The sequence below is a fragment of the Oncorhynchus nerka genome, linkage group LG4, assembly GCF_034236695.1.
Source record: "Oncorhynchus nerka isolate Pitt River linkage group LG4, Oner_Uvic_2.0, whole genome shotgun sequence".
NCBI classification, from domain to species: domain Eukaryota; kingdom Metazoa; phylum Chordata; class Actinopteri; order Salmoniformes; family Salmonidae; genus Oncorhynchus; species Oncorhynchus nerka.
In genome coordinates this window covers 47553367-47564526 of record NC_088399.1, presented here as the reverse complement: position 1 = coordinate 47564526, position 11160 = coordinate 47553367, and positions in this window count along the sequence as shown.

The window sequence follows — 11160 nt, the reverse complement described above, 5'->3', positions numbered from 1 at the left end:
ACAAACAGGTCACTGACCATCTCGAATCCCACCGTACCTTCTCCGCTGTGCAATCTGGTTTCCGAGCCGGTCACGGGTGCACCTCAGCCACGCTCAAGGTACTAAACGATATCATAACCGCCATCGATAAAAGACAGTACTGTGCAGCCGTCTTCATCGACCTTGCCAAGGCTTTCGACTCTGTCAATCACCATATTCTTATCGGCAGACTCAGTAGCCTCGGTTTTTCTGATGACTGCCTTGCCTGGTTCACCAACTACTTTGCAGACAGAGTTCAGTGTGTCAAATCGGAGGGCATGCTGTCCGGTCCTCTGGCAGTCTCTATGGGGGTGCCACAGGGTTCAATTCTCGGGCCGACTCTTTTCTCTGTATATATCAATGATGTTGCTCTTGCTGCGGGCGATTCCCTGATCCACCTCTACGCAGACGACACCATTCTGTATACTTCCGGCCCGTCCTTGGACACTGTGCTATCTAACCTCCAAACGAGCTTCAATGCCATACAACACTCCTTCCGTGGTCTCCAACTGCTCTTAAACGCTAGTAAAACCAAATGCATGCTTTTCAACCGTTCGCTGCCTGCACCCGCACGCCCGACTAGCATCACCACCCTGGATGGTTCCGACCTAGAATATGTGGACATCTATAAGTACCTAGGTGTCTGACTAGACTGTAAACTCTCCTTCCAGACTCATATCAAACATCTCCAATCGAAAATCAAATCTAGAGTCGGCTTTCTATTCCGCAACAAAGCCTCCTTCACTCACGCCGCCAAACTTACCCTAGTAAAACTGACTATCCTACCGATCCTCGACTTCGGCGATGTCATCTACAAAATAGCTTCCAATACTCTACTCAGCAAACTGGATGCAGTTTATCACAGTGCCATCCGTTTTGATACTGAAGCACCTTATACCACCCACCACTGCGACCTGTATGCTCTAATCGGCTGGCCCTCGCTACATGTTCGTCGCCAGACCCACTAACTCCAGGTCATCTACAAGTCCATGCTAGGTAAAGCTCCGCCTTATCTCAGTTCACTGGTCACGATGGCAACACCCACCCGTAGCACGCGCTCCAGCAGGTGTATCTCACTGATCATCCCTAAAGTCAACACCTCATTTGGCCGCATTTCGTTCCAGTTCTCTGCTGCCTTTGACTGGAACAAATTGCAAAAATCGCTGAAGTTGGAGACTTTTATCTCCCTCACCAACTTTAAATATCTGCTATCTGAGCAGATAACCGATCGCTGCAGCTGTACATAGTCTATCGGTAAATAGCCCACCCAGTTTTACCTACCTCATCCCCATACTGTTTATATTTATTTACTTTTCTCCTCTTTTGCACACCAATATCTCTACCTGTACATGACCATCTGATCATTTATCACTCCAGTGTTAATCTGCAAAATTGAAATCATCCGCCTACCTCCTCATGCCTTTTGCACACAATGTATATAGACTCTCTTTTTTTCTACTGTGTTATTGACTTGTTAATGGTTTACTCCATGTGTAACTCTGTGTTGTCTGTTCACACTGCTATGCTTTATCTTGGCCAGGTCGCAGTTGCAAATGAGAACTTGTTCTCAACTAGCCTACCTGGTTAAATAAAGGTGAAATAAAAAATAAAAAATAAAATCCCCAAACTGTTGCCACAAAGTTGGAAGCTCAGAGTCGTCTAGAATGTCATTGTATGCTGCTGCGTTAATATTTCCTTTCACTAGAACTAATAGAGCTAGCCCGAACCATGAAAAACATCCCCAGACCATTATTTCTCCTCCACCAAACTTTACAGTTGACAATATGCAGTGGGCCAGGTAGCTTTTTCCTGGCATCCGCTAAACCCAGATTTGTCCGTCGGACTGCCAGATGTCGAAGTGTGATTCATCACTCCAGAGAATGCATTTCCACTGCTCCAGAGTCCAATGGCGGCGAGCTTTACACCACTCCAGCCGAAGCTTGGCATTGCGCATGGTGATCTTAGGCTTGTGTGTGGCTGGTCGGCCATGGAAACCCATTTCATAAAGCTCCTGACAAAACAATTATTGTGCTGACATTACTACTGAGTTCCAAACTGCCTCTGGAAGCGAGTGTTGCAACCGAGGACAGACGAAATATCCCAGAAATGGTCCATGTGTAAAAAAGCTTATCCCTCTCAAATGTTGTGCACACATTTGTTTACATCCGTGTTAGTGACCATTTCTCCTTTGCCAGGATAATCTATCCACCTAACAGGTGGAATATCAAGAAGCTGATTAAACAGCATGATCATTACACAGGTGCACCTTATGCGAGGGACAACAAAAGGCCACTCTAAAATGTGCAGTTTTGTCACACAACACAATGCCACAGATGTCTCAAGTTTTGAGGGAGCTTGCAATTGGCATGTTGACTGCAGGAATGTCCATCAGAGCTGTTGCCGTAGAATTGAATGTTCATTTCTCTACCAAAAGCTGCCTCCAACGTTGTTCTAGAGAATTTGTCAGTACGTCCAACTGGCCTCACAACCACAGACCACGTGTAACCACGCCAGGCCAGGATCTCCACATCCGGCTTCTTCACCTGAGGGATCATCTGAGACCAGCCACCCGAACAGCTGATGAAACTGTAGGTTTGCACAACCAAAGTATTTCTGCCCAAACTGTCAGAAACCGTCTCAGGGAAGCTCATCTGCATACTCGTCATCCTCACCAGAGTCTTGACCTGACTGCAGTTCGACATTGTAATCGACTTCAGTGGGCAAATGTTCACTTTCAATGGCCACTGGCACACTTGAGAAGTGTGCTCTTCACAGATGAATCCCTGTTTCAACTGTACCGGGGCAGATGGCGTTGTGTGGGCATGCAGTTTGCTGATGTCAACGTTGTGAACAGAGTGCCTCATATGGTGGCGGTGGGGTTATGGTATGGGCAGGCATAATCTACGGACAACGAACACAGTTGCATTTTATCAATGGCAATTTGAATGCACAGAGATACCGTGAAGAGATCCTGATGCTCATTGTCATGCCAATCATCCACTGTTACTACTGACTACTAGGCAGGTAGCTTAGTGGTTAGAGCATTGGACTAGTAACTGAAAGGTTACTAGATCGAATCCCCGAGCTGACAAAGTAAAAATCTGTCATTCTGTTCAGTTAACCTACTGTTCCTAGCCCATCATTGAAAATAAGAATTTGTTCTTAACTGACTTGCATGGTTAAATAAAGGTAAAATAAATATATATATTTTTAAATGCACGGCCCAATTTCCCAAGGATCTGTAAACAATTCCTGGAAGATCAAAATGTCCTAGTCCTTCCATGGCCTGCATACTCCCCAGACATGTCACCCATTGAGCATGTTTGGGATGCTCTGGATCAATGTGTACAACAGTGTGTTCCAGTTCCCGCCAATATCCAGCAACTTCACACAGCCATTTAAGAGGGGTGGAACAACATTCCACAGGCCACATTCAACAGCCTGATCAACTCTATGCGAAGGAGATGTGTCGCCCTGCATGAAGCAAATGGTGGTCACACCAGACACTGACTGGTTTTCTGATCCCCCACGCCCCTACCTTTTTTTAAAGGTATCTGTGACCAACAGATGCATATCTGTATTCCCAGTCATGTGAAATCCATAGATTAGGGCCTAATTCATTTATTTCAATTGACTGATTTCCTCATATGAACTGTAACTCAGTAAGATCTTCGAAATTGTCACATGTTGCGTTCATATTTTTGTTCCATGTAGATTGTGTTATACCTTTATCGATCTGATATTTTGTTTACGTTGCCTACCTGGTACCGCTGTTTTGTTCTGTTCACATTCATTTGTTCGCATTCACAGTTGTGTCAGTATTCTGCTATTCAGTATTTTTTTCCCCATTCATGAATAACTAGGCTACTACTTCAGCATTTAGTTTGCATTATTTTGGTAAGACAGCTGTTTGTACAGATGCATTCACATAGGCTGTTTGTAATAGGTGAATTACCCTATCTATCTTGTAGCCTATATTCATTACCAAAACGGCCTTGCTTTAGTGTGTAGGCCACTGTCCATTCTGCTGATACAAGCATATCAGAGACAGGCTACAGATTTCATGCCAACCTGTCACTTCAAAAGCACTCAATCAGTGGTCTCAGAATCTCAACATTTGATCTTTATGTTTATTGTGGTATAACATGATATAAGCATAATTCAATACAATTCCAATGCAAGAACCCTCCAAAATGGTTTCCCCTCGCCGATTTCAACAGCCCCCTTAGTCACTTTATCCTGGCGCCGGGGTCTGTCTGGCTGTATTGGATTTCTGTTCCACTCCTATCTTGAGAGCTAGTTTAGATACAGTAGCTTCTGTTTGAGGTCATGTATTGGATCATTATAGAGCTCAAGGAGATAATCTAAAATGTAGTTCACGTCAGGCATGCCGATCCCGAGCTAACTTGAGTGATTCTCATTTCTCTACTGACTATATTCAAAATAAGGAGAGCACCATAACCATAGACAGCCTCTCTGACTGACACAACTAGGCCTCATACAGTCATTACGAGAAAAAGGAGCATCTGCTTATTGTCATTATAAAGAGTTAGAATTGCATTTGCCATAAATTTGAGGAAAATGTAACAAGCGTCATCTTCACAACCGTAAACAAACCCTCGGACTGACACAACTAGGCCTCACACGGTCGTTAGGAAGCCAAGGATCATCTGCTTATTATCATTATAAAGAGTTTGACTTAAAATACATCTTTATTGCCATTAACATGAGGAAATCATGACGAGCGTGAAAATAATTCAAGAAATAGGGAAGTGTCGTCTGTCAAACCCAATTCATTGACATATGTTTGGATGGACAAGGAGAAGAAGCATACATAAATCTCAGGCTATAAGGTCATTCATGGATTGAATAGGCAATATGTTATTGTCCTTAATGACAAGTAAACTTAGTCAAGAGTATCAGTATAACGACAATATCAAACCATATTAAAGAGTGGATTTGATAATGGTAGCTCCAATCTGAAAAAAACTGTAGACAAGAAAAGTCTATTTCTGCCACTCTCCTATAATTTCCCCTTTAGATTGGATTCTCCTGGACCTTTAGATTTCACACAGGCCTCAGGAAGGACAGCCTATGAAAACATAATGAGAAAACATCATAGTGGTGGGAGAAGCTCTCCTAGAATGCACTTCAAAGTCATGCACCCTGTCCCGAGAGGTCTCCTCACCCGTCTCCCCTTTCATCCACCACCTCCTTTCCTCTTCCCCTCCTCCTCTCTCCTCCTCCCTCTCACGTTTCACTCTTATTCCTCCTTTTCCCATCCTCTTTATGCCTCGGGGAGCGTTCTAATAGACTCCTAACCCTAAACTTAGCTTCATATCAAAAACCCTTACCCTAAACTTTGCCCAAGGCAAGACATGAATACTGAAAACATACAGTACCAGTCAAAAGTTTAGACACACCTACTCATTCAAGGGTTTTTCTTTATTTTTACTATTTTCTACATTGTAGAATAATAGTGAAGTCATCAAAACTATGAAATAACAGATATGGAATCATGTAGTAACCAAATAATTGTTAAATAAATCAAAATATATGTTATGTTTCAGATTCTCTCTTGGCATTTCGCTCATCCAGCATAATGAGGAATGCTTTACCAACAGTCTCTACATTTTTCCCACATATGCTGAGCATTTGTTGGCTGCTTTTCCTTCATTCTGCAGTCCAACTCATCTCAAACCATTTTAATTGGGTTGAGGTCAGGTGATTTTGGATGCATCATCTGATGCAGCACTCCATCACTCTCCTTAATCAAATATCCCTTACACAGCCTGAAGGTGTGTTTTGGGGTCATTGTCCTGTTGAAAGATCATCCTTTCAACTACTCTGCGTCTCACAAAGACACAGCGGTTAAAAGGCAGATTTCCACCTGTCTAATGTCTATTGCTTGTGTTTCTTGGCCCAAGCAAGTCTCTTCTTATTATTGGCATCCTTTAGTAGTGGTTTCTTTGCAGCAATTTGACCATGTAGGCCTGATTCACACAGTCTCCTCTGAATGGTTGATGTTGAGATGTGTCTGTTACTTGAACTCTGTGAAACATTTATTTGGGCTGCAATCTGAGGTGCAGTTTACTCTAATGAACTTATCCTCTGCTGCAGAGGTAACTCTGAGTATTCCTTTCTTGTGGCGGTCCTCATGAGAGCCAGTTTCATCATAGTGCTTGATGCTTTTTGCGACTGCACTTGAAGAAACTTTCAAAGTTGTTGACATTTTCCGGATTGACTGACCTACATGTCTTAAAGTAATGATGGACTGTCGTTTCTCTTTGCTTATTTGAGCTGTTCTTGCCATAATATGGACTTGGTCTTTTACCAAATAGGGCTATCTTCTGTATACCACCCCTACCTTGTCACAACACAAGTGATTGGCTCAAACACCATTAAGCAAAGAAATTCCGCAAATTAACTTTTAACAAGGCACACCTGTTAATTGAAATGCATTCCAGGTGACTACCTCAAGAAGCTGGTTGAGAGAATGCCAAGAATGTGCAAAGTTGTCATCAAAGCAAAGGGTGACTACTTTGAAAAATCTCAAATATGAAATGTAGAAAAGAGTAAAAATAAAGAAAAACCCTGAAATTAGTAAGTGTGTCCAAACTTTTAACTGGTACTGTATAAATACCAATTTAGAACCTCAGATTACTAACCATTATCTACCATCTATCCTGAAAAGTTGACTCTACACAGTATACATTGTTTGGTTGAAAAGACATTTCCTTTTAAAAAGATGGATGCATATAGGCTATGTGGGGATATAGAGGATATGTAGCCTAGATTTAAGAGTACATGAGATAACGACATGCATAAAAAATGTCTTTAATGACATGTATAACAAAGGGAGGAGAGGAGGGATAGAGTGATATAAAATAGAGGAGAGATAGCACTAACAGCCAGTGTATCCCTAGGGGGGATGTTGCAGCTCCAGTGAACAGTACTAAGGGCCCATCTCTGCCAGAAACCATTAGACACCGAATCTGTTCCCCTGCCTCTGCTCCCCACATAGAACTACAATTACCAGAATGGACATTCCCATTGTAATCAAGGTTCTGTGGTGTGTACGTACATGCATTCTAGTTATTATATTTCTATGGCTCCCATTGTCCACTAAGAAAAAAATGGAACTCTGGTCAGAATGCTCCTCCCTCCTGACTATTCTTTCCAGCTCAGATCTACAGTCATGACAAAAGTAATTAGCACGGGGATGTCTGCCATGTCACAGCGCGCACGCGCACACGCACACACACACACACACACACACACACACACACACACACACACACACACACACACACACACACACACACACACACACACACACACACACACACACACACACACACACACACACACACGCACACACACACACACACACACACACACACACACACACACACACACACACACACACACACACACACACACACACACACACACACACACACACACACACACACACACACACACAGAGGAAGCCATTCTCGGGTCATCTTGGTGCCAGTTAACTGCATGTCCAGACAGTGGAATGGTACGTATGGCAGGCCTCTCTACAGTAGCAACCAGGTTGAAAAGCAGGCTCTAAGGAAACTAACAATAAGGTATCATTCGTGCTATTGCGCTCATTGCGTTTACTTGATAGCTACCTACACAAATAGCTAGCTAGAAAAAGGCCTGATATACCTTAATTTAGATGGGCATTCTGGGAGAGCATTGCTGACACTTGTATGAGAGAGTACACACTCAGTCCTGGCTGCACAGTGGAAATGGCTATTGTCACTTGTGTACATTTCATATACATGCCAGAGTTACTGACCATACATTTATATAATTTAGCAGATGCCCTTATTCAGAGCAATTTACAGTAGTGAATGCATATGGAATCAAACCCACAACCTTGCTGTTAGAAGCACCATGCTCTACCAACACAGCCACTTGGGACCTGACTTAGACTAAGACATGACTGCAGCCCTGGATGGAGCCTGAGAGCAAGGCAGTTAACCCACTGCTCCTAGGCCGTCATTGAAAAAAAAAAATCTTAACTGACTTGCCTAGTTAAATAAAGGTAAAATAAAAAAATAAAAAATAAAGAGCGAGGCTATTACAGCCTGAGAGTGAGGCTTGTGCTGTTCAAGTGAAGAGTAGAGAGGAGGCTGGTTGAGGGGGAATTGAGCGATCCCCAAATCCTTCTCAGACCCCCTTCAAGGGATCTCCATATGCACTGTCTGCTTGCATCACAAATGATCCATGACTGCAAAATAGAGACTCCCAGCGATCCCTCCCTGCAGTACATGAAATATTGGTACGTACAATAATGTGAATGATCTCCAAATTACCTATGCATGGCAGGATGCTGTGAGCTGATGGGCTTACAGCTTACAGATGGGTTTACAGCCCGAATCAGCTTGGGGAACAGGGATGATAATGTCATGAATATGACTTGGTACCAATGGTGTATTTGTTAAGTACTTCCTTTGATCATAAGGAAATTCATGTCCATTTATGATATTGTACACACACACACACACACACACACACACACGCACGCACGCACGCACGCACACACACACACACACACACACACACACACACACACACACACACACACACACACACACACATCCCTCCTATAAACACACAAAGAACAATCATCAAACACCATTAAGCTGTACTGTGTCCTCATTGGTCCTATGGGATCCAAAGCAAACAGACAGAAATTAGTCCCTCACTGCTGACAGCAAGGGACGTGGTTGCTGGGGAAACAGATAGCCCAGACCACGTTGGCCGACACCTTGGGGAATGGATGTGCCCTCTGCACTGACGGGCAGAGGGAGAGAGAGAGGCAGGGTGTGTGTGTGTATTTGAGAGAGATAGAGAGAGAGAGAGAGAGCGAGAGAGAGAGGAAGAGTGAGAGACAGAGAGAGAGAGGGAGGCAGCTTAATTCATCTTTTGGAAAGGATGGTGGTGCTGTCCGTGTAGAAGTGACAGCTGCCACTCAGGGCTGGTTATAAGAGGGATTGTGTTACTGCTGCGTGCTTCCCTAACAGATGTCTTATTTATATGTATAAAATATATTGTCACATACACCAGATAAATGTGTTGTTTTTACAGGGTCAGGAGCAAATTAGGGTTAAGTGCCTTGCTCAAGCGTACATACTGCAGACAGATGTTACATCTGGTTGGCTCAGGTATTTGAACCAGACCCATTCAGTTACTGTCAACACTCTAACCGCTCGGCTGGGAGTCACTGGAAATGCACCATCATCATCCACAGAGTGACTAACAGTGTGTTCGGTTGTGACTGTTTGACCTATATTAATGAGTGGTATTAGATTTACAACAGCTCAAAACTATCCAGCAACTCACCAAACTATAGTTTTCTTCAGCAACAAAACGTGAAACGTGAAATGCAACATGTGAAATACAAGTAATGGACCTGTTTATATACTTTCAAAAATGCATCCCTCACTTCTCACTTTCTGGGCGGAATCTCCCAATCAGATACAGTGTATGTGAGAATAGGATGCATTTGTAAACTATTTAAACATGACCCAGGAGAGAGATGGTTCCTAGATGGCCCTCTGCTGCTGTGGTGTGGTCCAACGTGGGAATGACATGATCTGACTGCACTGCTCACAAAACCCTGCACATACTTTAAAGTAGCCCCATTCAACTTTCTCTTTTGTTGATCTTAACTTGATGAAAATAAGTAGAGGTAATTATCCATTCCAACAGTCAATGTGAAAAGAGTTTAACTGTCTGTGGAAAACAACTTGATCTAGAAAAAAATAGCTGTTTTTACGAAAATGTTGACTAGCCTGCGCAGCCGCTAGTGGCCGCTATGGATCTCCACTATCGTCAGGGCTTAAATGACCCTGCCGGTAACATACTCATGTCCCCCGATGACCGGTTTGTTATAAAACATCCTCCATTCAGGCTTCAAAGGCATGGTGGCTAATGCTATTTCCTAATGCTACTTCCCGATGTTGCGCCCCATGTTTAGCCAGGGGTAAACAACCGGCTGTTGTAACCTGATTGGCTGGACGCGGTGTGCAACATCCGGAAGTTGTGTGAAAATCCGAGAATGTCGTTGGAAAATTGTTTTTATTAAAACAGTACGCATATTTCCCCTGTTTTATTTTCGGCGGCACGCCATTAAAGCTAGATATGGAGGACACCGATGTCTTTGCAGCCTGAATTGAGGATGTGTTTGTACAGACCGCTCGAATGTAACGTTATATTACCAGCTGGTCACATTATGCCCAGATGATAGTGGAGATTCATTGCGCCCACTATAGCGGCTGACCAGGCTACTTAATAATGACAGTTGTGGTATTGTTTTTTGTTGCTTACGCTACAATGTGATTCTTTGTAGCCCCTCATACGGAGAAACAATGGTGCATTCTGAGACCATGTGTGTAATGATGACTGCATCACTGATTGAGATGCAGACACATTGTTCCTCCCATGCAGCTATTGCGAGGCACACAATATGGATCTAAAATACATATTTTCCAGACATTGACGTTAGATTCATTGTAGGTTCTGAATGAAAGGTGAAAAGACATCATTTACAGGTGTTGAAAATACGTCTTGTTTTGGTAATTGATTCTATGGCCAAATTTCAACTGCACAAACATTCTCAATGAAGTAAGCATTGTGTCACACTAATATTCTTTTTTTATCCATTTAATATAGGAAAGAGGGGCCAAGTAAAGATTGCAAAATATTATATTTATTATTGCTGTTATCTGTCACACACTTATGTTAGCTTTATCAAAAGCTTCAAAACTGGCAGCGATGATGTTCAAAGTAGTCCAAACGACAGAATAAAGCAACAGACCACTTCAACTACAATAATGTTCTCAGTGACGGTTACAGAAATGTTTCACAAGTTTGAGCAGCACAGTACATTACGGTACAGGTCAGTAGAGTTTTATTCACTAGAGTAGAGTACAGTAGTGTACATTACAGTACAGTATAGTTTAATTCAGTAGAGTACAGTACAGTTTAGTTCAGTAGAGTACGTTATACTGTACTGAACTATACTTTACTTTTCTCTACTGTGCTCTACTGCATTGTGCTGTCCAAACTTGTGAAACATAGATGTCTATGATTGGTCCATGG